Source organism: Kogia breviceps, chromosome 13, assembly GCF_026419965.1.
Source record: "Kogia breviceps isolate mKogBre1 chromosome 13, mKogBre1 haplotype 1, whole genome shotgun sequence".
Taxonomy (NCBI): domain Eukaryota; kingdom Metazoa; phylum Chordata; class Mammalia; order Artiodactyla; family Physeteridae; genus Kogia; species Kogia breviceps.
In genome coordinates this window covers 6,940,779-6,966,316 of record NC_081322.1, presented here as the reverse complement: position 1 = coordinate 6,966,316, position 25,538 = coordinate 6,940,779, and the positions used below count along the sequence as shown (strand labels likewise).

Sequence of the window (25,538 nt, the reverse complement as noted above, 5' to 3'; positions counted from 1 at the left end):
CTGCCAATAACAAAAATCATTGAAAACAAGATAAAATCTTTATCAATTAAATCATATATGTACAAACACAGGTACGCATGTGTGTGCATGTGTATCTGTCCATACACATATCAATAGCCACGGATATATATAGCTATGCACAGCAGCTGTTTTAAAAAATCCCCTTCTGCGCTCACTCTAAACTCGAGAAAATTCTCTCTCAAACGCAAGCCAAGCTTACTACCCAGGCTCTCTTTTCACTCTCCCGTCATCCCACGGCTGTCTGGGGTGCAGAGGTGGGACTTCCATGCAAGTAACCACCACCCCTTTACTCGTTCTTCCTTTCTAGGCACCTCTGCAGCATCTCCTCTTCACCACCACCTCCATCAGGACCACAGTGGCCCAAGAGCCATCTAGGTGGAGGTAGGAGGCTTCAGGAGAGGGGGCTACAGGGTGGGTGAGGGTTAAAGACGGTGGCTACTCAGATATTTGGTTATTTTCCATTGTCATATGACCTCATCTGTATGTGAGAGCTTCACAGTGGCAACAGAATAAAAAATGAGCACATTGTGGGACTTCTCGGGTGGTCCAGTGGGTAAGACTCCATGCCTCCACTGCTGGGGATGAGGGTTCGATCCCTGGTCGGGGAACTAAGATCCCACATGCCCCGTGGCGTGGCCAAAAAAACAACAAAAAAGAGCACATTACATGTGAGAAATGTCCAGTCGAAATATTTAATTCATGGTAGGGAGTAAACAAGTGAGATTGATGAGATGAGGACATACCTGTGAGCAAAGGGCCTTAAGGCTGAGTGTCTGCATTTAGCACATGTCCAGGGACATGTGCACATCTTAGAACGACCGCTTTCAGCACACAGCTCAAGCTCAGTGTTGTGCCCCCCTACATGCGCCATACCTCCTTCCCCTAAGATACGACCTCATGGAAAGGAGGAATTTCCTTTATTCCACATAATCACTTCTTGGCTCTTAGCATCCAGTATGCAGAATAAGCAACTAATCATTGACTTATTGTGTCCTATTATAACCTAACTGGTTACAGGGTGTGTGGGTATTGGGAGTGGGGTTAGGGTGAGGCTAAAGAGAAAGGAAAAGAACTAGCTAATTATGCTTGAGGATAAACTTAGTAAATATATATATATTTTTTTACATAAATATCTAGTTTGGGATTATGCAATTAAGAAAGCAAATAAGCTGAAAATAAACTATCTGAATGAGAGTTCCCTATGTTAACTCATGATTCTTCTAAAACTACCAAAACTTAAACAGTTTTCTGGGTATCATAAAACAAGAATCCTTGTGCATAACATGGGCCACTATGATATAGTTGATCTAGAAAACAGCCAAATATACGAGTCTTAACCAAATAGAAATATTAGGAAAAGCATTATGGAAGCAACAGAGCTAAACCCAGAATAAACTATCTAATGTTTCTTATCTTAGTTTATTCATATTAATTCCTTTAGATTTCATGACTCTAACTCAGAGTTGATGAACTTTTCCTTATCACTTTATTTCCTTATCCAGAGATGTTTATAAATGGTCACTTTTCTGAAAGAAGGTGCTAAATGAGTTGTTCACATTAGGACTGGTGAGCCTTTATTTAACAGGAGATAAAAGCAAGGTAGAGAAAGGGGAGGACAGCTGAAAAAATTGCTGTACTTCTGTGGGGTTTTTTTCCCCTAATCCATGTTTTATCAATTAAAACCATAGAAAACTATCTTGATGTCTAAATATTTAAAAGGAAATATTATGCTTCATAGAGGTCATTCTGGCAGAGATGTTGGACTGTTTCATGTCTGCCCTTAAGAATCCAAGACATCAGACCCTTGATGTCATCCTTTTAAGATTATAAAGCTCCACGATTTTGATTAACTTGTTTTTATAGGACTCAGGCCTGATGCTCAAATACTTACATTTAATTAGTTCATTCTTTTAAATGAATAGCAAGGCTTTCTTCCCTATTACTTAAAAAGAAATTATTTATGCTGCAGTGATAAATGAAATATATTTAAAGTACAGTAATTTGGGTTTAACTGCTAAAAATATTCTGGGGCTGGGTGGAAAAAAATACCTACGTATGTCCTAACATGGCATCATAATTAACAAAAAACGCTAAAGTGTTTTCTGCAAAACTCAGAAAACCCCTGTGCCTGAGAGAGCACATCGCTGTTCGGGCCATGGCTCACGGGCCCAGCCACTCCGCAGCATGTGGGATCTTCTCGGACTGGGGCACGAACCCGCGTCCCCTGCATCGGCAGGCGGACTCTCAGCCACTGAGCCACCAGCGAAGCCCAACGTTCCCTTTTTTAAAGCCAAAATTAATGCCTGGATATTTTGTGAATATTTGCAAAGCAAAATTTATGGACAGGTCTTCTCTTAGCTCTTGCTGAGAACAAAATGATGACATTTTTATCCCACCTCACAGCCAGCCAACTCTCACCTTCTGATGTAAAAACCTTGTATTAATTCATTAACAGAGAATATATTTCCTTACTTATCAATAACACTATGTCCCTCCCTGATTGTTCTCCCAAATCTGGACCTGCTTATCCAGCAGCCTATTCAACTACTTTAGCAGACATCCTAAATCCAGGGTGTCTAAAACTCAATTCCTGCTCCTCCTCAGCCTTCCCTGGCTCTGTGAATGGCAACTCCATCACTCTAGTTGCTCAGGTGAAAGCTCTGGTACCCTAACTGACACTCCCTTGCTCTAACGTCCACTTCTAATTCATCCAGATATTTATCATTGTACTTAAACAATACATCAGGGTCTGACCGCCTCTCACCACTCTCACCACTACCACCCTCGAGCCAACCACCATCAGTTTCTGCCTGGATGTTGCGGCAGTTTCCAAATGGTCTTCCTGCTTCTGTCTTTGTACCACTGCAGTGTCTTCTTGACACAGAAGCTACACTGAACCATTTAAAACTTCAGTCAGGTCATGTCCCTTCTCCACTCCAAACCCTCTTGGAGTCACAATCAAAGCTCTTACAATGGCCTACAAGACCCTATTGATCTGTCCATATGTTACCTCTCAGTCCTCTTCTCCAGCTACCCTCCTGTCCACTCTGCTCCAGCCACTCATCTTGCTATTTCTTGAACACGACGTTCACGCCCCCAACACAGGTCTGTGCCCTGCATGCTCTCCGCCTAGAATGCTCTTTGCCCAGATACTCACATGGCTTACTCCCCACTTCTTTCAAGTCTTTATTCGAATATCACCTGCTCAGTGAGGCATAGCCTGATGACCCTACTTAAAATTATAGTCCTTATTTCTCTATCCTCACCCAGCCCTCCTGGTTCCTCTTACTCTGTTTTACGTTTTATTTACATTTTATTTTTCATAACATGTATCACCTTAAAACTTGTGATATGATTTACTTACACATTATGCTTATTATTTGTAATACAGCCCCACCCTGGCATGTAAACTCCACAAGGAAAGTGATCTTTGTCTATTTAGTTTACTCATATACCCCAAGAAGCTGAAGCAGTACCGAGTACATGGCAAACATTTGATAAATATTTGTTGAAGTCGTGAGCAGATGAATGAATGCAATGCTTTATCCCATAGTGGGAATTCACTGCTACTCTTTGTACATGTATTCATTCATACATACATCCACCAACAACAATGCCATCCATCACCCAGTACCTAGTCTACACTCAGTGTGTATCCATACTCCATTTCCCCCTTAGACAATCTGACTAATCTACAGAGATAAATATACTAATATACTAACCTACAGAGATAAAACTATTGGAATGGAAAGAACCTAAATTAAGAGATTATCTAGCTCAGCATTTTCCAATGGAGCTTTCTGCAATGACAGAAATGGTCTATATCTGTGCTGTCTGTTACAGTAGCCACTAGTCACAAGGACTTGAGAGCTTGAAATGAAACTAGAATAATTGAAGAACTGAATTTTTATTTTATTTTGTGTTAATAAATTTAAATGTAAATAGTCACATGTTGCTAGTGGGTCCTATAGTGGACAGCATAGCCCTAGTTCATCCTCCTGCCTCCACCTAGGAGTCTCCCTAAGATACCCAAGGCAGGACGTTAACTCTACTATTTTCTTCCCTCATGAAAGATGACTAACAATTAATTACCATTGCTTGTTAACTATCATTTCTGTGGTTCATGAATGTCTCTTCTTTCACAGTTATTGGTACTTTGTCAACTAAGGTAAAGCTTTGATATTATATTAACCAATTTATAAAATATGAAACCTTCAGAATTTATCCTCTAAATCCAATAGCACCTTCTACCTACTTCATTACTTGAATAACATAATTTACTTTTCTAACTTTATTTTACAACTTTACTGAGGTATTGTAATTGATATACAATAACCGCGCATATTTCAAGTGAATAATTTGATGAGTTTTGACATAAGTATATACCCGTGGAACTATCACCATACATAATGTATTTTAAAGCTCAAATGGCCAGCACCACTGCTGACCACTAGGGCATCATTGTGTACATTGGGGGAAAGGGCCCCATTTCTCTGAAAGTAAACAGTACAGTGAAAAGAAATGAGCTCAGTGTCAGCTCTCATCTACCTCCTCAGCCAGAGCCTTCATACAATGAATAGCACACATGACCATAAATGGCAGTCCTGAAAACTGGTCTGTTAAACTTATTTTTAAAACATCCTCCTAAGGTTTTAAAAAGTACTCTGGTTTCCATTTCAAGGTGGCAGAATGGGAATAGATTATAGCTTCCTCTTCTCACTGCAAACCCTTAAGGTTTTAGAAAGGATTTTTTTAATCCATATAACTGGAAAACAGTATCAACCTTTGGAGGACCATAAACTTTGAGAAAACACTGGAAGACAGAAAGCAGATGGGATTAGAATGAAGATTTAAAACCGCAGCTTGCAACAAGAATAGGAGAGTGTTGCCAAAAATGTTAGGAATGAATACCAAGGACAAGGGGGCGGCGAATTTGGGACAACAGACTGTGACTGTTAGAGAACAGCAGCACAAACAGTCAAGAAGGTTGAACTGTGCACGCCTCCTCTACCAATGCAGGCCACTTGTTGAGTCAAAGAGCAGAAACAAGAGTTGTTGCTTCAGCTGAAAGCAATGGGTATGGGAACTTGGGTCAAAGAAGCAAAACAGTATCCCAGATGCCCTGGGTGGCTGCAGCTACCCAAGAGGATGGAGACATCCCCTCACCTATCAGAAGCTAGCCTCTGAGGCACTCCGCCCAGTGGCAGCCCTATCCCTCCTACCTGCTCTTGAAAACAGACTGAAATACAGATTTCCAGCAGCAAATCCTGCCCCTGTGTCTAAGCAACTGCAGGAACACATAGAATGGACAGCCTAACAATGAGTCTCAGCTGCAGGAACAAACACTCAGGAATCATTAAGCTTTAGAAATAAGAGTTCTTTGTTTTAAAAAAGTGAAGAACTTATATCAAGGAACCAAAATTAATAAAGAAGTCATAATAAGACTTTAGAATAAGTATAATTCATATCCATAGGGATATTTGTGAAGATATTAAATCCATAGAAAATGATCAATTAGAAATAAACAACTATTAAAATTTTGGTCATTGAAATAGAGTACTCAATAAGTGGGTCGAAGAATGGACAGAGTCAAAGAACAACTTTCTTAACCAGAATTTTAAGCTAAGAAGTTCTTCCAATATGCAAGAAAAAGTGATGAAGGGACATAAAGTATAAAATAAAAGTTAGAAATCATGTAAAATAGACCCAAATAGACAAACATTCAATCACCCATCTCATGGAGTTATTAAAAGAGATATTAGAAGTAATGAAGGAAGGTAATATATACATTAGTCACAATTTAAGGACTAACCAAGTGCTGAGTAAGATAAATTTTTAAAACTCACACCTAGGCATTATATTAACATTTCAGAAAACCAGGAATAAAGGAAACAAATCCTAAAATCTTTAGGAAAGAAAAAAAAAAAAAAGGTCTACAGAGAATCTCCTTAACAATAAAAAAAAAAGGAGCAAGGAAAAAAAAAGTTAAACCTATAATTTTATACCTAACTAAACTACCATTCAGGTATGAAGATGAAACATGAAAGAATCAGTAAGTTTACCATTTATAATAATTCTTTGAAATAATTATTCCATTTAAAATAAAAATATAGTAATAAGGAAGCAATGATGAACAAAGAAATCCATTAAATTACATTATTAATCCTAATTGTGTTGATTTTTTTTAAACAACAATGATAATTTTTAAAATAACAATGTAGAACCAAAAGTCCAAATAATCCCAACATGGGGGAAATGGTAATGAAAGGAAATGCTTTGAGTAAAACTGAAGCGTACAGAGATTTCATTTTGTTCAACAAATGTGGAGAGACACTGATAAACTCTGAATATTAATAGAAAATATATTTAGTTGCATGTGTTAAAAATTGAATAGCAATAGAAATTACTAGAAAAACAGAAACAATTTATAATTTTTACTCCACCAGGAAAAAAAGTAGAAGAAAATTGAATCAATCCAACAAAGGCAGAAAAAACTAGAAACAGTATTCAGATATATAACCCAAGTTTACCAGTCCACAAAATTTTGCAGGCAACTATTACCAGCCTTTTAAAAAATAGAAATTCATATTTTAAACAAACAAGAATGGGAAAATATGAGAAGCTACCAACCTATTTAAGTATGGATCATAAGCTTTCCAAAAATTCAAAATAAGACTTCATAATGAAAGAAAAGTATAAACCAATATCACAAACATGGATGCAGGGCTTCCCTGGTGGTGCAGTGGTTGAGAATCCCCCTGCCAATGCAGGGGACACGGGTTCTTGCCCCGGTCCGGGAAGATCCCACATGCCACGGAGCGGTTGGGCCCGTGAGCCATGGCCGCTGAGCCTGCGCGTCCGGAGCCTGTGCTCCTCAAAGGAAGAGGCCACAACAGTGAGAGGCCCGCGTACCGCAAAAAAAAAAAAAAAAAAAAAAAACCATGGAGGCAAAAATGCTAAATAAAATATTAGAAATGTAAATTCAGCAATCCATCAAAAGAATAATGCATTATTATCAGGCAAGTTTTATTCCAGGAATGCAAAGATAGATTTTTCTAATAATGAACAACCAATGTAATTCACTAACTTAGTCACATGATTTAGGAGAAAAATAATTTCAGTGATGCTCCAAAGACTCAAAAAATAATTTCAGTGATGCTCCAAAGACTCAACTGTGGAGCTATATATATGGTTGTGTGTGTGCCTGCACATGCACATTGTGTGTATGTGTGTGTGTGTGTGTGTGTGTGTGTGTGTGTGTGTGTGTGTATGAAAACCAAGAACAAAAGGTATCTACTGAACCTGCAAAATACAGCAAACATGAGACTTACTGGAAATATTGCCTTTAAGCTCAGTAACAAAACACAAATACTACTACTACCATTCAGTATTAAACTGGACATCCTACTCTATGGAATCAAATAAGTGAAACCATAGTAGGTGGTATAAATATTGGAAAGTAAGAGACAAACTACCATTAATTACAAAGGACATGACAATCTACCTAGAAAATTAAACATATTTAAATAAAAGACTTCTATAACTAAGAAGGAAGTTCAGTTATATAGATGGCAAGATGCAAAATCAACATTTAAAAAATCAACAATGTTTCTATACTATTGGCATCAATGCTTTTTAAAATGTAATTGGGGGGAAGATCACATTCCCAATAGCAACAGAAATTAAATTATAAAGCCCTTAAGAATAAACTTAATAGAAATAATTAAAGCCTCTATGGAAAAAAATTACAAAACTTAATTTAAAAAACCATAAGGTAGCCTGAATAAGGGAAGAAATATACCACATTCATAGATGAAAACCTCAATATTTTTAAAATGTAAATTCTATTTCAAATAAATATATAATTTCAATGTAATCCTATTCAAAATACAACTATAATTTTTATGAAATTCTAAAATTTATACAAAAGATTATATGAACAGTGGTAACTAAAGTCCTTTTTTTAAAAAAGAAATACAAAGAAAAGCAACCTGTCTAATAGATGTCAAGCATATTAGAAATCTATAGTAATTAGAACTATGAGGTATTATTGTTTAATATAAGCAGAAGAGAATTCAGAAACAGACCCACGTACAAATAGGAATTTATTATCGTGTGTACTCATTAAGAACAAAGACCCTATATTGGCACAAAAACAGACATGTAAATCAATGGAACAGAATAGAGATCCCAGAAATAAATGCACACACCTATGCTCAATTAATCTATGACAAAGGAGGAAAGAATATACAGTGAAGAAAAGACAGTCTCTTCAACAAGTGCTCGTGGGAAAGCTGGACAGCAACATGTAAATGAATGAAATTAGAACACTCCCTCACATATACAAAAATAAACTCAAAATGGTTTCAAGACCTAAATATAAGACATGACACCAAAAAACTCCTAGAAGATAATACAGGCAAAGCATTCTCAGACGTAAATCATAGCAATATTTTTTAGTTCGGTCTCGCAAGGCAAAAGAAATAAAAGCAAAAATAAACAAATGGGGCCTAATTAAACGTTAAGCTTTTGCACAGCAAAGGAAACCATCAACAAAATGAAAAACAACCTATTTAATGGGAGAAAATATTTGCAAATGATGCAACTGACAAGGGATGAATATCCAAAATATACAAACAGCACATACAATATTGAAAAAAACAAACAACCCAATCAAAAAATGAGCAAAAGATCGAAATAAGCATTTCTACAAAGAAGACATACAGATGGTCAACAGGCACATGAAATGATGCTCATGATCACTAATTATTAGAGATATTCAAATCAAAACTACAATGAGATATCACTTCACATCAGTCAGAATGGCCATCATTAAAAAGTCCACAAACAGTTAATGCTGGAGAGGATGTGGAGAAAAGGGAACCCTCTTGCACTGTTGGTGGGAATGTAAATTGATGCAGCCACTATGGAGAACAGTATGGGGGTTCCTTAAAAAACTAAAAAAAGAGCTACCTTATGAGCCAGCAATCCCACTCCTGGGCATATATTCAGAAAAGATGAAAAAAAAAGATACATGCACCCCAATATTCATAGCAACACTATTTCCAATTTCCAATAGCCAAGACATGAAAGAAACCTAAGTGTCCATCAACAGACAATTGGCTTAAGAAGATGTGGGAGATATACATATACACAAATATTACTCAGCCATATATATATATATATGTATATATATGAAACTATTAGAAGTAAATATAGGCAAATATGTACAACCTTGGAGTCAGGAAACCATCTGAAATAATATGCAAAAAAGGAAAATTCATAAAAGAAAATATAATAAATTTGACTACCTCAAAATTTAAAACACCTGAATGACCAAAGCACTTTAAAAGGTAGAAGACAAGCAACATAGACAACAAAAAAGGGTTAGAATTAATAAATCATTTAAAGAAAGAAAAAACCCGACCTAATTGAAAAATGGGCCAAGGATATAAATTGGTAATTCACAGAAGAAATAATAAAGATGATCTAGCTTTATATAAACTGTTGCTCAGTCTTACTTTAACAGAGGAAATTAAAATTCAATGAGTATACTCATACGTAGCTGGAGGGAATATAAGTACAAGGACAACCATTAAGAGGTGATTTTGCATAACCCATCAGTCCGAAATTCTACTGTTAATATCTCCCCCAGAGAGCCACGTGCCCAAGGAAGCAAGTACAAGGATCTTCACTGGAATGTTGTTTGTAACAGTGAAACATTCAAAAACAAACTAAATATTCATAACAACAGGAATGGCTAAATAAATAATTGCGCACCCTTTCTGTGGAAGATCATGCTGCAAGTTTCTATTGATAAAATGAGGTGGACCTGTAAATACTGACATGAAAAATTGTCTAAGCCATACTGTTAAGTGAAATAATGGATACATCATTTATGTTAAAATACATACACACATAGATACCTTTTCTATGGGCAACCCCATGGAGAAAAGTCTGGAAGCATACATATTACATTGTTAATAGTGACTATTTCTAGAGAGAGGACTAAGATAGGAGGCATTGGAGAGGGGAATAATCAAGGGGTACTCCAGTTTGATCTATTAAGTTCTAATTTCTTAATAAGGAGAATCTACTGCTAAGGAAATTTTAAATGATTTTTTAACGTATAAACTTTTAAATATATGTCACAAATTTGGAAGACAAGTGATGAAGTTATAATAAACTGCAGACAAAGTCGCTTTAAACTGATGAAATGAACAAAACAACACTCATTAAAATCTAGGCTATATCTTTCTTTCTTTATTTCTTCCTTTCATTCACAGTACCAGAAAAATCCAAAGAAATCGCATTACACCATACCCTTTACCCTCTGGTCTTAAAAAAAAGAAAAGAAAGGTAATCTGGGGTGGGGCTTTATTTTTTGTGGCTGTTTTTTGGCTGAGGTTTAAATTACCCACCCAGGATACTGTGATGTAAGTGCTCTTTCATTTGTAATGTGATTACTCTGGAAACAAGAGTCATCTTCTTAAGGCAATTATAACATGTGAATGTTAATTTAACAAAATAGTCCCTCTCAAGTCTTAGTTTAATAACCATTGGGAGAAGATTTTTATAATTTAAGAATTATTCATTTTCTTAGAATTTTGGCTCCCAAATGGACTGTTTTGTGATAGGGTGTTAAAGGACGGGTTGAATTTGGCTTCTAGTATGAAATGTAAAACCATGAAGGCCAAACATACAAACATTTATTTCTTGATAACCACAAGTGGCCTATGATTAAGACAGAACCTGATAATTTAAGGAAAATTAACTTGTCTAAAGTGAGAACAGGGAATAATTCATGAATGTACTAATTTTTCTTTCTCCTTCCCCATTAGCCTACACTGGGCTTTAGCTCTGACATGAAAACCAGTGGGAAAACATTAACTAACTATGGTTAATGGACTGAATGGATTTATTTAAGAAGGAATATTTAAAGAACTAAAAGCATCAAATTATCTCCATGACACATATATTGGTCACAGAGACAAAATATAAAATGCATCATAGATCTTACTTCTTCCCCAAACCCCATCTCAAGCCCCATAGAGATTGAAAGAAATGGCACGTTTCCAAATCTCAAAGTCTCTTAGCCAAATTTTTACCTTTCTTTTCTCATCACCTATTTCAATATTTTCCTACCTAGACTGCAGGCACACTAGAGCTTAGGGCCTTTTCAGTCGGTAGAATCTGGATTTGAAATCACGTCTGCCTACTTTCAAACTGACTAAACTTGAGAAGATTATGTGCTGTTGTCGTTTTTTAACTTTATAGAAGATCCCTGAGGAAGGACTATATCTGAATTTGCTTTGCCAAAGTGCCTACTGATGATATAACATTGTAGGTCCTTAAAAACATGTGCCAAGTGAATGACTAATGAAAGCAAAATTCAAATGAAAATGACTAAATGTTCAATAGAATTTTAAGACAAAGAAACTTCTTTACAGTAATAGAAAAGTAATAAGTAGAAAGTTAATTCTTAAAATTAAAATGGAAGCACTGAGTTTATTATATTACATTGAAAGGAAAATAATGGAGCCTCTCTGGAAAGCCATTTCCATTTATAATAAATAAAAGCCCAATATGATTTAGGAAGAAACTGAATCTTAGGAATTTTCCCTGTCTTAATACAGCAGTTTCTCCGAGAAATTTTAATCACCACAACAGCCTCCAAATGTGAAGATGATTTATTCAAAAAGATCTCAGCAAGGACAAGCAAAGGATTTATGGTCCTTTAACTTCCTTTATGTAAGTTAAAATACAAGAATTGAGGACCTTGAAGACTATGGTGCAGAGCAGGGCATCCAGAGCTCTCCCTGTGACAGCACCAACCTTCCTGGTCTTCAGCACCTACAAAGGTACCCAGCTCTACTGAGGTCATTTAAGATGCTTCCATTTGCTCTTTCTAAAGGTGTTTTACGACCTCTTGCCTTCACTCGCTTCCCTAGGGATATAAACTTTAATTTAAAAGGTAGGAAAACATTGGGATAATTGTAGAAAAAAGAAAAGTAAAAATATCTCCTAAAGCCTGAACTTGGCAATGTGCTGCTTCTTCCAATCTGTATGTTTTGGAGACTTAGATTAGTACCTACCTCTGTACAGGTATAAGTGATGACAGGCATGTTTCTCTGAGTTTACTGTAATATGAGGTGAGTGGAAGGTCAGTTTTCCATGTGTAGCGCTGGTCAAGAGGCCCAAGCCCAAGCCTGCCTGAGATGTATTTCTTTTTTAAAAAAATAAATGTATTTACTTTATTTATTTATTTTTGGCTGCGTTGGGTCCTCATTGCTGTGCACTGGCTTTCTCTAGTTGCTGCGAGCGGGGTCTACTCTTCATTGCGGTGAGTGGGCTTCTCATTGTGGTGGCTTCTCGTGTTGCGGAGCACAAGCTCTAGGCACTCGCGGGCTTCAGTAGTTTCAGCACGCAGGCTCAGTAGTTGTGGCTCACAGGCTCTAGAGCATAGGCTCAGTAGTTGTGGTGCATGGGCTTATTTGCTCCGCTGCATGTGGAATCTTCCCCAACCAGGGATCGAACCAGTGTCCCCTGCACTGGCAGGCGGATTCCCAATCACCACGCCACCAGGGAAGCCTGATATATTTCTGCAGTTACTATATTTATAACAGTACTGGTTTGCATTTAAGATTGCATAATGCCACATGACAAGTTAAATAAAAAATATCATCTTGGAGAATATATCTGTTCTTTCTTCTAAATTCTTTTAAATACTAAGAGTTATTCCAATCTTTTGAAAGTGCTTAGTTTGTAGTTAACTTTAGTAAAATGTCTTTTTCTCACTAAGCCCAAGATAAATTTTTTTTGGCAAAATATATTTTGTGTTCCTCTGAGTATTTGGCCATGATAACAACTTAATTTTACATGATCTCTATATTTGTCAAAATGTGTAGAAATTTCTTATAATTTCTACAAAAAATGAAACATAAATATCCTGGACTTGGTGAAAGGTAAAAACTGCTTTTGAAAAAATACCCATAATATGTTATTTATAACTAACCAAACTTACCAACTAAGAGAAAAATTCAGCTGATTGCTATGGTAACTTTCAAGTGTTGACATATATCCAGAGCCCATCATTCTGAAATTGTTGAGAGACACTTAGCCACATTTTTGTTCACAAAATGAAAAAACTGTGAAGGAAGAAAGAACTCCTCAAGGTAGGACAGTTCGAGTGAGAGCAGTAGCCATATGACACAGTTCACATGCAGTAAGCCCACTTTTCATTGTGGATGGGTATACCTTCATTTGCTTCATGGGAATACTAAGGCAAATGACTAACATATATAAAACACTAGAAAAGTTGACATATTTTAGTGAATTTCTTTTCTGCATTTTCTAGGGGTAAGCTTGCTGGGAATCCATCATATTCTAAAATACTCAGTTTTTAACCACTTCCAGCATAGCCAGTTGAATTGAATCCTGTATTTATTGAGTATCCACTCCACATAGTCTAGCCATATGTTAAGGTTGTAGGGTAAACAAAGGAGGTATATCTCTGCCTTCAAGAGTTTCCAATTAGACAGGAATATAAAATGACAAGGTGAAAATGAGCCAACAAACAAGAAGGTATAAAATCAAGTGTGAAATGGAAAGTAATTACTTGCCAAAATGTATAGACCAAACAGTAAGTGCCCTTAAGGAACAAAGAGAAGGAATCATAAAGTCCCATTTATTACAAAGGAAAGTGTGAGGTATCAGGTTTTGTTTTTTTAATAGACTTTGAAAGATGAACATCATTTAAAGAGATAGGAACACCAAAGAATTTTTTAAGTAAGGGGCTCACCAAGGCTGGTGCTTGCTAGTAAAATGGCAACTTATGTCAAGCAAGTCTCTTGTCCTGCCAAGGTCCCACTGGAAACTAAGTTAGAACTAGTCATATTTAGTATTTAGAAAAAAATGCCATTGCTAGAATATGATAGAATGTTCTGGTTATATTTAAAAGACAATGGAACTCAACTGGAAGAAAAGAAATTGCCTAAACCATTCTATTTCTGTTTCAAGGAGATTTGGACACCAATTGAGTTCAGATCAGCTAAAGAAAAAAGCTACACCATGAGTTCTCAAGCAGAGGCAATTTCATCCCTCAAGGGATATTTTTTTCAATGTCTAAAGACATTTTTGGCTGTCACAGCTTGGAGTAGGAGGTGCTACTGGTATCTTGTGGGTAGAAGCCAAGGATACATAAGCATAAACATCCTACAACACACAGGACAAGCCTCCACAACAAAGAATTATCCAGCACAAAATGTCAATTGCTTTGAAGTTGAGAAACCCTGAGACAGACCACAAGGGCAATTGATGGTGAGATGTCCTAACCAATTCATGCAGCAAAACAGGCTGGATGAAGGTAAAAAATGATGTTACAGTTACAAATGATGGAGTCATATGGAAATCCAACCTTAGATTACAGTCTGCTTGTGACCCTAAAGTTATAATTCTGGTATCAAAGAAGATTTTGGAGGTCATTAAAAATAAATATTTAGTGAAGAAAGACTATATAGTGGGGGAAGGACAGTCTCTTCAATAAACAGTGTTTGGAAAACTGAACAGCCACATGCAAAAGAATGAAACTGGACCACTATCTTACACCATACCCAAAAATTAACTGAAAATGGATTAAAGACTTAATGTAAGACCTGCAAGCATAAAACTTCTAGAAGAAGACAGAGCCAGTAAGCTCCTTGACATTGGTCTCAGAGATACTTTCTTGAATCTGACTCCAAAGGCAAGGGCAGCAAAAACAAAAATAAGCAAATGGACTACATCAAATTAAAAAGTTTCTACACAGCATAGGAAACCATCAACAAAATAAAAAGGCAACCTACTGAGTAGGAGAAGATATTTGCAAATCATATGTCCAATAGAAGTTTAACATACAAAATAGATAAAGAGCTCATACAACTCAATAACCAAAAAAAAATCCAAATATAAAATAGGCAGAGGATCTGAAAAGACATTTTTCCAAAGACATACACATGGCCAACAGGCACATGAAAAGATGCTCAAAATCACTAATCATCAGGGAAATGCAAATAAAAACCACAATGAGATATCATTTTACAATGGTCAGAATGGCTATTATCAAAAAATCAACAAAAGACATGGCTTTGGGAAATATCCTGTGTTCTCTTTACTTGCTGCAAGCAAAATAAATCCTTCCTTCTCCTGTGGAAAACAACAACAACAACAACAAATAACAAGTGTTAGTGAGAATGTGGAGAAAAGGGAAACCTCGTGCACTGTTGCTGGGGACGTAAATTGGTGCAGCCACTATGGAAAACAGTCTGGAGGTTCATTAAAAAACTAAAAATAGAACTACCATATGATCCAGCAATTCCACCTCTAGGTACTTACCCAAAGAAAATAAAAACACTAAATTGAAAAGACATATGCACCCCTATGTTCATTGAAGTATTATTTACAATTACCAAGATATGGCAACAACTTACGTATCCACTGATAGATGAATGGATAAAGAAGATGTGTGTGGTACACACCTAAAATGGAATACTACTCAGCCTTAAAAAAGAAAATCTTGCCATTTGCCACAACCTGGATGGACCTTGAGGGTATTACGCTAAGTGAAATAAGTCAGACAGAGAAAGACAAATATCATATGATTTCACTTATACGTGGAACCTGAAAATCAAAACATACCAACCAACCAACAAAAACCCAGACTAATAAATACAGCAAATAGAGTGGTGGTTGACAGAGAGAGGTTGAGAGGCCGTGAAATGGGGGAAGTGAATCAAGAGGTACAAACTTCCAGTTATAAAATAAATAAGTCATGAGGGTATAATGTACAGCATAGGGAATACAGTCAATAATATTGTATTAGTTTTGTATGGTGACAGATGGTAACTAGACTTATTTTGCAATGTATACAAATGTTGAACCATTATATTGTACTCATGAAATTAAAATATTATATGTCAAATATAGTCCAGTTAAAAATAATATTAGGAATGAAAAGGAGGACATACTAAAGTTTATATTTTACATAGATATATATGTATCTACATATATACATATACAAACATACATATATAACTCAAGCATAAAAAACAAACAAACAAAACAGGCTTTGCCAAAGGTGCATAACCTGGATCTAATCATGAGGAAATGTCAGACAGACCCAAAATGAGGGACATTCACAAATAAATGACCTGTAATCTTCAAAAGTGTCAAGGAAGGACAAGGGAAATGTTCCAGACTGAAATAAATGAAAGAGATACATATAACTAAAAGCAATTGTGATTCTGAAACAAATCCTTTTGCTATAGAAGACACTGCTGGGAAAACTGGGAAACTTGAAGGGGTTCTGGGAATTCAATGGTAATAATGTATCAGTGTTAATTTTCTAATCTTGATGTGTGTATCACAGTTACATAGGAGAATATCCTTATTTGTAGGTAATTCACACTAAAGAATTAAGGATGATGGGAATCAGGTTTGAAACTCACTCTCAAATGGTTCCAGGGGAAGACAGTCTTTGTACTGTACTTTCCACTTTTCTGTAAGTTCATGATTGTTTAAATTTTTAAAAGAATAAACAAAACAAATGCATTTTTGGAAAAGCAAAATGTCCATGCGTATGCTAGCCAAGAAATGTTTTGTTTAAAAATACAGAGACAAGGGCTTTCCTGGTGGCGCAGTGGTTGAGAGTCTGCCTGCCGATGCAGGGAACACGGGTTCATGTCCCGGTCCGGGAAGATCCCACATGAGGTGGAGAGGCTAGGCCCGTGAGCCATGGCTGCTGAGCCTGTGCGTCCAGAGCCTGTGCTCCGCAACGGGAGAGGCCACAACAGTGAGAGGCCCGCGTACCGCAAAAAAAAAAAAAAAAAAAACCACACAAAAAACAGAGACATTATAGTTTTATTTGGGACAATGTAAAACAATTCCTACCAAATCTATATGATAATCTTCTAAATCTTTTATAGCAAACATAGGCTATAAATACACAAGTACAATGTTGGCATTATGATCTTCAGAGAATATCTTATTAAATTTTGGGTCTAAATGGAATATTCCTTATCTATTTGGTCATGTGAACTAATCCATCAAGTCATTTTTAAATAACTTCAACTTTTTTTCTTATTAAATATGATTCATACTTACTGTAGAAATTTTAAGTCACACTCATCCAAACAGAGATAACCATTGTTAACTCTTGTAATACAGTCTTCTAATGTTTCCAATAGAATCTTAAAGTAGATATTTTTGGGGTTTTTTTTTTTTTTGGCTGTATGCGGGCCTCTCACTGTTGTGGTCTCTCCCGTTGCGGAGCACAGGCTCCGGACGCGCAAGCTCAGCGTCCACGGTTCACGGGCCCAGCCGCTCTGCGGCACGTGGGATCTTCCCGGACCGGGGCACGAACCCACGTCCCCTGCATCGGCAGGCGGACTCTCAACCACTTGCGCCACCAGGGAAGCCCAAAGTAGATATTTTTGTAATGTATTTATTTTTATTTAATATATTGTTTTATTAAATAGTCATTTACTTTTTCAAATTTGATGTCAGAGCAACTGAAATTCCTCCTTTTCCTGATTAGTAATATATATTGCCTCCAAGTTTTCACTACAACAAAAAAGCTGCATTCATAGAGCTGTGATTCACTAAATGTCTGCAGTTATACACTCATGCTGTATTTAAAGCCACCTCCCACTCCCCCAAGTGGTTAACATATGGTAACTACCCATACGTGAGACCCAACAATCTTCACCTTCAAGCACAGTCCATGCGTGAAAACCAAGGAAAGGTTAAGGAGGATCCCTCCACTGTAACTTGGTCCAGCTGAGATGCTAGTTCTGTCTTCCTTCCAGGCAGTGTTTCTTCAGGAGGTCGGCAGTTGCCATAGAGGCAGTGGAGGAGCTGTCCATTTGGTTCCCCAGAGGAGGCACAGAGCTTCCATGAGACTATTATACTCATTAGCTATTTTAAGAAGATAATATCAGACAAAAGTTTAATTGGTATCCATTTTAAAGTGCGTATAATTAAAAGTTTCCATTCAAATGTATCATGAATATAAATCAACATTATTTGAACCGTAAATCACACACAGTCTGGGCTGGTCAGTGTAAGTCGTTAGAGAAGCAAGTAAAGATCTGATAACACTAACGGTGGTTAGCTTTCCGCAAAGAAAATTTTATTTTACCAGTCCCTCCCATCAGGAAACTTGCACAAGCCTCTTAGACAGCCTCATCCACCAGAGGGCAGACAGCAGAAGCAAGAAGAACTACAATCCTGCAGCCTGTGGAACAAAAACCACATTCACAGAAAGATAGGCAAGATGAAAAGGCAGAGGGCTATGTACTAGATGAAGGAACAAGATAACACCCCAGAAAAACAACTGAATGAAGTGGAGATAGGCAACCTTCCAGAAAAAGAATTCAGAATAATGATAGTGAAGATGATCCAAGACCTCGGAAAAAGAATGGAGGCAAAGACCGAGAAGATGCAAGAAATGTTTAACAAAGACCTAGAAGAATTAAAGAACAAACACCTAGAAGAATTAAAGAACAAACAAACAGAGATGAACAATACAATAACTAAGATGAAAAAGAGACTAGAAGGAATCAATAGCAGAATAACTGAGGCAGAAGAACAGATAAGTGACCTAGAAGACGGAATGGTGGAATTCACTGCTGCAGAACAGAATAAAGAAAAAAGTATGAAAAGAAATGAAAGACAGCTTAAGAGACCTCTGGGACAACATTGAACACAACAACATTCACATTATAGGGGTCCCAGAGGGAGAAGAGAGAGAAAAAGGACCTGACAAAATATTTGAAGAGATTATAGTCAAAAACTTCCCTAACATGGGAAAGGAAATAGCCACCCAGGTTCAGGAAGCGCACAGACTCCCAGGCAGGATAAATGCAAGGAGAAACATGATGAGACACATAGTAATCAAATTGGTAAAAGTTAAAGATGAAAAAAAATTATTGAAAGCAACAGGGAAAAAAGACAAATAACATACAAGGGAACTCCCATAAGGTTAACAGCTGATTTCTCAGCAGAAACTCTACAAGCCAGAAGGCAGTGACATGATATATTTAAAGTGATGAAAGGGAAAGTTACAAACAAGATTACTCTACCTAGCAAGGATCTCATTCAGATTCGACAGAGAAATCAAAAGCTCTACAGACTAGCAAAAGCCAAGAGAATTCAGCAACACTAAAAAGCTCTACAACAAATACTAAAGGAACTTCTCTATGTGGGAAACACAAGAGAAGAAAAGGACCTACAAAAACAAACCCAAAACAATTAAGAAAATGGTAATAGGGACATACATATCAATAATTACCTTAAACGTGAATGGATTAAATGCTCCAACCAAAACACACAGGCTTGCTGAATGGATACAAAAACAAGACCCATATATATGCTGTCTACAAGAGACCCAATTCAGACCTAGGGACACACATACAGACGGAAAGTGAAGGGATGGAAAAAGATATTCCATGCAAATGGAAATCAAAAGAAAGCTGGAGTAGAAATACTCATATCAGATAAAATAGACTTTAAAATAAAGAATGTTACAAGAGACAAGGAAGGACACTACATAATGATCAAGGGATCAATCCAAGAAGAAGATAAAACAATTATAAATATATATGCACCCAACATAGGAGCACCTCAATACATAAGGCAGCTGCTAACAGCTCTAAAAGAGGAAATCAACAGTAACACAATAATAGTGGGGGACTTTAAAACCTCACTTACACCAATGGACAGATCATCCAAACAGAAAATTAATAAGGAAACATAAGCTTTGAATGACACAATACACCAGATAGATTTAATTGACATTTATATGACATTCCAACCAAAACAGCAGATTACACTTTCTTCTCAAGTGAACACAGAACATTCTCTAGGATAGATCACATCTCGGGTCACAAATCAAGCCTCAGTAAATTTAAGAAAATTGAAATCATATCAAGGATCTTTTCTGACCACACTATGAGATGAGAAATCAGTTATAGGCAAAAAAACATTAAAAAAACACATACACATGGAGGCTAAACAATACATTACTCTACAACCAAGAGATCACTGAAGAAATCAAAGAGGAAATCAAAAAATACCTAGAGACAAATGAAAATGAAAACACAACAATCCAAAACCTATGGGACGCAGTAAAAGCAGTTCTAAGAGGGAAGTTTATAGCAATACAAGCCCACCTCAAGAAACAAGAAAAATCTCAAATAAACAATCTAACCTTACACCTAAAGGAACTAGAGAAAGAAGAACAAACAAAACCCAAAGTTAGTAGAAGGAAAGAAATAATAAAGATCAGAGCAGAAGTAACTGAAATAGAAACAAAGAAAACAAAAGCAAAGATCAATAGAAGTAAAAGCTGGTTCTTTGAGGAGATAAACAAAACTGATAAACCATTAGACTCATCAAGAAAAAGAGGGAGAGGACTCAAATCAATAAAATTAGAAATGAAAAAGGAGAAGTTACAATGGACATTTCAGAAATACAAAGCATCCTAAGAGACTACTACAAGCAACTCTATGCCAATAAAATGGACAACCTGGAAGAAATGGACATATTCTTAGAAAGGTATAATCTTCCAAGACTGAACCAGGAAGAAATAGAAAATATGAACAGACCAATCACAAGTAATGAAATTGAATCTGTGATTAAAAATCTTCCAACAAACAAAAGTCCAGGACCAGATGGCTTCACAGGTGAATTCTGTCAAACACTTAGAGAAGAGCTAACACCCATCCTTCTCAAACTCTTCCAAAATACTGCAGACAAAGGAACACTTCCAAACTCATTCTATGACGCCACCATTACCCTGATACCAAAACCAAAGATACTACAAAAAAAGAAAATTACAGACAAATATCACTGATGAATATAGATGCAAAAATCCCCAACAAAATACGAGCAAACAGAATTCAACAACACATTAAAAGAATCATACACCATGATCAAGTGGGATTTATCCCGGGGATGCAAGGATTCTTCAATATACACAAATCAGTCAATGTGACACACCACATTAACAAACTGAAAAACCATATGATCATCTCAATAGATGCAGAATTCATGCATCTATTGATGCAATAGACGCAATAGATGCAAAATTCAACACCCATTTATGATAAAAACTCTCCAGAAAGTGGGCATAGAGGGAACCTACCTCAACATAATAAAGGCCCTATACGACAAACCCACAGCAAACATCATTCTCAATGGTGAAAAACTGAAAGCATTTCCTCTAAGATCAGGAACAAGACAAGGATGTCCACTCTTGCCACTATTATTCAATGCAGTTTTGGAAGCCCTAGCCATGGCAATCAGAGAAGAAAATGAAATAAAAGGAATACAAATTGGAAAAGAAGAAGTAAAACTGTCACTCTTTGCAGATGACATGACACTATACATAGCGAATCCTAAAGATGCTACCAGAAAACTACTAGAGCTAATCAATGAATTTGGTAAAGTTGCAGGATACAAAATTAATGCACAGAAATCTCTTGCATTCCTATACACTAACGATGAAAAATCTGAAAGAGAGATTAAGAAACACTCCCATTTACCATTGCAACAAAAAGAATAAAATACTTAGGAATAAACCTACCTAGGGAGACAAAAGACCTGTATGCAGAAAACTAGGACACTAATGTAAGAAATTAAAATTGATACAAACAGATGGAGACATATACCCTGATTTTGGATTGGAAGAATCAATCTTGTGAAAATGACTATATTACCCAAAGCAATCTACAGATTCAATGCAATCCCTATCAAATTACCAATGGCACTTTTTACAGAACTAGAAAAAAAATCTTAAAATTTGCATGGAGACACAAAAGACCCCAGTTAGCCAAAGTAGTCTTGAGGGAAAAAAACGAAGCTGGAGGAATCAGGCTCCCTGAGTTCAGACTATACTACAAAGCTACAGTAATCAAGACAGTATGGCACTGGCACAAAAACAGAAATATAGATCAGTGGAACAGGATAGAAAGCCCAGAGATAAACCCACGCATCTATAGTCAACTAACCTATGACAGAGGAGGCAAGGATGTACAATGGAGAAAAGACAGTCTCTTCAATAAGTGGTGCTGGGAAAACTGGACAACTACGTGTAAAAGAATGAAATTAGAACACGTCCTGACACCATACACAAAAATAAACTCAAAATGGATTAGAGACCTAAATGTAAGACTGGACACTATAAAACTCTTAGAGGAAAACATAGGAAGAACACTCTTTGACATAAATCACAGCAAGATCTTTTTTGACCCACCTCCTAGAGTAATGGAAATAAAAACAAAAATAAACAAATGGGACCTAATGAAACTTAAAAGCTTTTGCACAGCAAAGGAAAGTACAAACAAGACAAAAAGACAACCCTCAGAATGGGAGAAAATATTTGCAAACGAATCAATGGACAGAGGATTAATCTCCAAAATATATAAACAGCTCATGCAGCTCAATATTAAAAAAGCAACCCAATCCAGAAATGGGCAGAAGAACTACACAGACATTTCTCCAGAGAAGACATACAGATGGCCAAGAAGCACATGAAAAGCTGCTCAACATCACTAATTATTAGAAATATGAAAATCAAAACCACAATGAGGTATCACCTCACACCAGTTAGAATGGGCATCATCAGAAAATCTACAAACAACAAATGTTGGAGAGGGTGTGGAGAAAAGGGAACCCTCTTGCACTGTTGGTGGGAATGTACATTGATACAGCCACTATGGAGAACAGTATGGAGGTTCCTTAAAGAACTAAAGATAGAACTACCATACGACCCAGCAATCCCACTACTGGGCATATAGCCTGAGAAAACCATAATTCAGAAAGACACATGCACCCCAATGTTCATTGCAGCACTATTTACAATAGCCAGGTCATGGAAGCAACCTAAATGCCCATCGGCAGATGAATGGATAAAGAAGATGTGGTACATATATACAATGGAATATTACTCAGCCATAAAAAGGAACGAAATTGGGTCATTCGTGGAAACCTGGATGGATCTACAGAGTGTCATACAGAGTGAAGTAAGTCAGAAAGAGAAAAACAAATATCGTATATTAACGCATATATGTGGAACCTAGAAAAATGTTACAGATGAACCGCTTTGCAAGGCCGAATTAGAGACACAGAAGTAGAGAACAAATGTATGGACACCAAGGGGGGAAAGTGTCTGGGGGGTGGGAGGTGGTGATGTGATGAATTGGGAGATTGGGATTGACATGTATACACTAATATGGATAAAATGGATAACTAATAAGAACCTGCTGCATAAAAAAATAAATAAAATAAAATAAATTTTTTTTAAAGAAAATTTTATTTTATAACCCGATGTAATAATGAGGAGAATCTGACATAAAACAATGGGTGGCTCAGAGTTAACTCAATTCCTCTCCTGAAATCACCTACAGTCCTTGTTGTATTTATGGTGGCTGGGCCTTGTCCACCACGCCACCATTCCCTACATAGGATTACCCTGCACATGTTAATAATATAATATATTATTTTATTATTATATCACACAAAATATGTTAATAATGTATTAAAATTAACTATTAATATAGTATTAAAATAATAAAAAATCTTTTCTGAGGTTTAACAAGTTAAAATGGCTTTGAATATTGCTTACTTTTTTGGCTCTGATAATATTTTTATGGGTAAATTTTTTTTATTTCATAGTGAATCCTGTATACAAATCAACACTACCAAATATTAGGAAATCCATGAGGGAAAAAGTATTTCATGAGCTTGCATCCTGTTTCCTAAAACATGAGTTTCAGATAAGCCCAAATTTTAGATAACAAGAAATCAGACCATGTCTTCAGCAAGAATTTTAAAAATAGCATATCTATAAAACAGGAATAATAATAGTTATTTTTATACCATGCACATTAAGCATGTAGCATAGATTCTGGTATGTTGGGAGCACTCAGTAAAAACAACTTTATTATCATTCTGTCATTTATTTTCTTCCTATAGCCAATAGCTATAATGGTTATATTAAAATTAACATTAATGCATTAATGATTGTCATATTCACGTGACAGTTTATAGATCAGGTCTTACTGATGTCATCATTCTTAATTTGTCTTTCAGTTGAATTGGGCTGTAAGTAGAAAATTACATAGACAATTGCTTCTATAGTTGGGTCCAGACCATACACAGCAAAGGAGGTTATTTGTAACCTTCAGTTTGATATGAACCAAATTAAACAAATAAATCAACCACTATTAGTGAGGAACCTAAGTTGGGTAAAAGAAATTAATTACACTCCATCATTATATAGAACCTTTCCAAGAATGTTTGAGAAAATGGTATCCAATCCATTCCACATACATATTTTAAATCCACATTTTATAGCTCTCCTTTTAAATAAAGCACTCATGAAAAATTTCTGGAATTTAGCTGAGGATTTTATATAACCAAATTCTGACCTTTTCCTGGTATATTAAACACCCTTTACAATCACTGTACTTACACAGTGTTCTTCCAATCTCTTAATGGAGTAGACACTATTCCCGCTTAAATCACCAAATTCCAGAATAGAAAAACAAATATTAAAAACTGAGAACAAAGCACAGGAATGTTAGCACACAGGGTCTGGGTGAGGTTTTACTCACATCACTGCTGCCTGCCCGTTCACAAAATGTTCCTGCTCTCAGACCAGTGAGAAGCAGCTGAACATCACAGGCACCGGGCACCACCCTCACAAGACCCTTTACAGGACGCATGCACACCACACACCACCCTCCAGCTAGCCTCCCCCCTTCCCCTGGAATAACAGACAGAATTGATGAGGAGAGTAGGTGCTGGTGTCCCGAAAAGCCCAACATCTGGAGTGCCAGAGGCAGGAGGAGACAGAGAAACCATGAGCTTTTAAACAACAAGTACCTTGGGAAATAACCCAAGACAGATAATGTTCTGGATTCCAGGAAGATATGCAGCGCGATGCTGTGGCCTGTCTATGAATTCACATATTTGAATTCATAAGCTATACGACTTCGAGAAAGACAAACTTTCTGGGTCTCAGCTTCCTCCTCCCTCCTAAAAAGTTGTCGGAGTCCATCATCTCTTAGCATCTATCAGTATCTAAAGATATTATGGTAAAACTATTTTTTCAGAGTAATTCATGGACGGAGCAGATTGCCCAAAATTTGAGCCTTGGTACCGTTTTCCTGGATCAGTTTAGCCTTATAACCGTAATGAGCCTGAGCAGTTTTATGAAGTAGTGATCAGAGGCGAGGATTCCTGACTCCAGTGCCCCGTTTTATCCACCTGCCCCCTGCTCCCCTACCCTCGTGATCCACTCATATATATGTGTCCATTTTGGATATCAATTTCTGTTCTGATAATAACATTCCTCAGGAAATACACGGCCATCAAGATGTTCTTGGCACTTCAGTGATTAAGCAGAACGGACTATGCAGCCTTGTTTCCACAATTCTATTCGAGCAAGGTCCCTCCTAGGAAATCCTATCAAGCTA

At 36.6% G+C, this 25,538-nt stretch overlaps 1 protein-coding gene across 7 annotated transcripts in view; it reads right to left on the bottom strand.

Annotated features, from left to right (window-relative positions):
- The window catches only part of FILIP1 (filamin A interacting protein 1), a 184,701-nt gene that overhangs the window by 144,991 nt on the left and 14,172 nt on the right, over positions 1–25,538 (bottom strand). For 4 of the 7 annotated variants that reach the window (XM_067011298.1, XM_067011301.1, XM_059035942.2 and 1 more), the window contains exon 2: positions 17,765–17,973. The exons of the other annotated variants lie outside the window; for them this stretch is intronic. The gene's annotated coding sequence lies outside the window, so the exon portion shown is untranslated. The remainder of the gene's footprint in view (positions 1–17,764; positions 17,974–25,538) is intronic. 7 annotated transcript variants of the gene reach the window in all.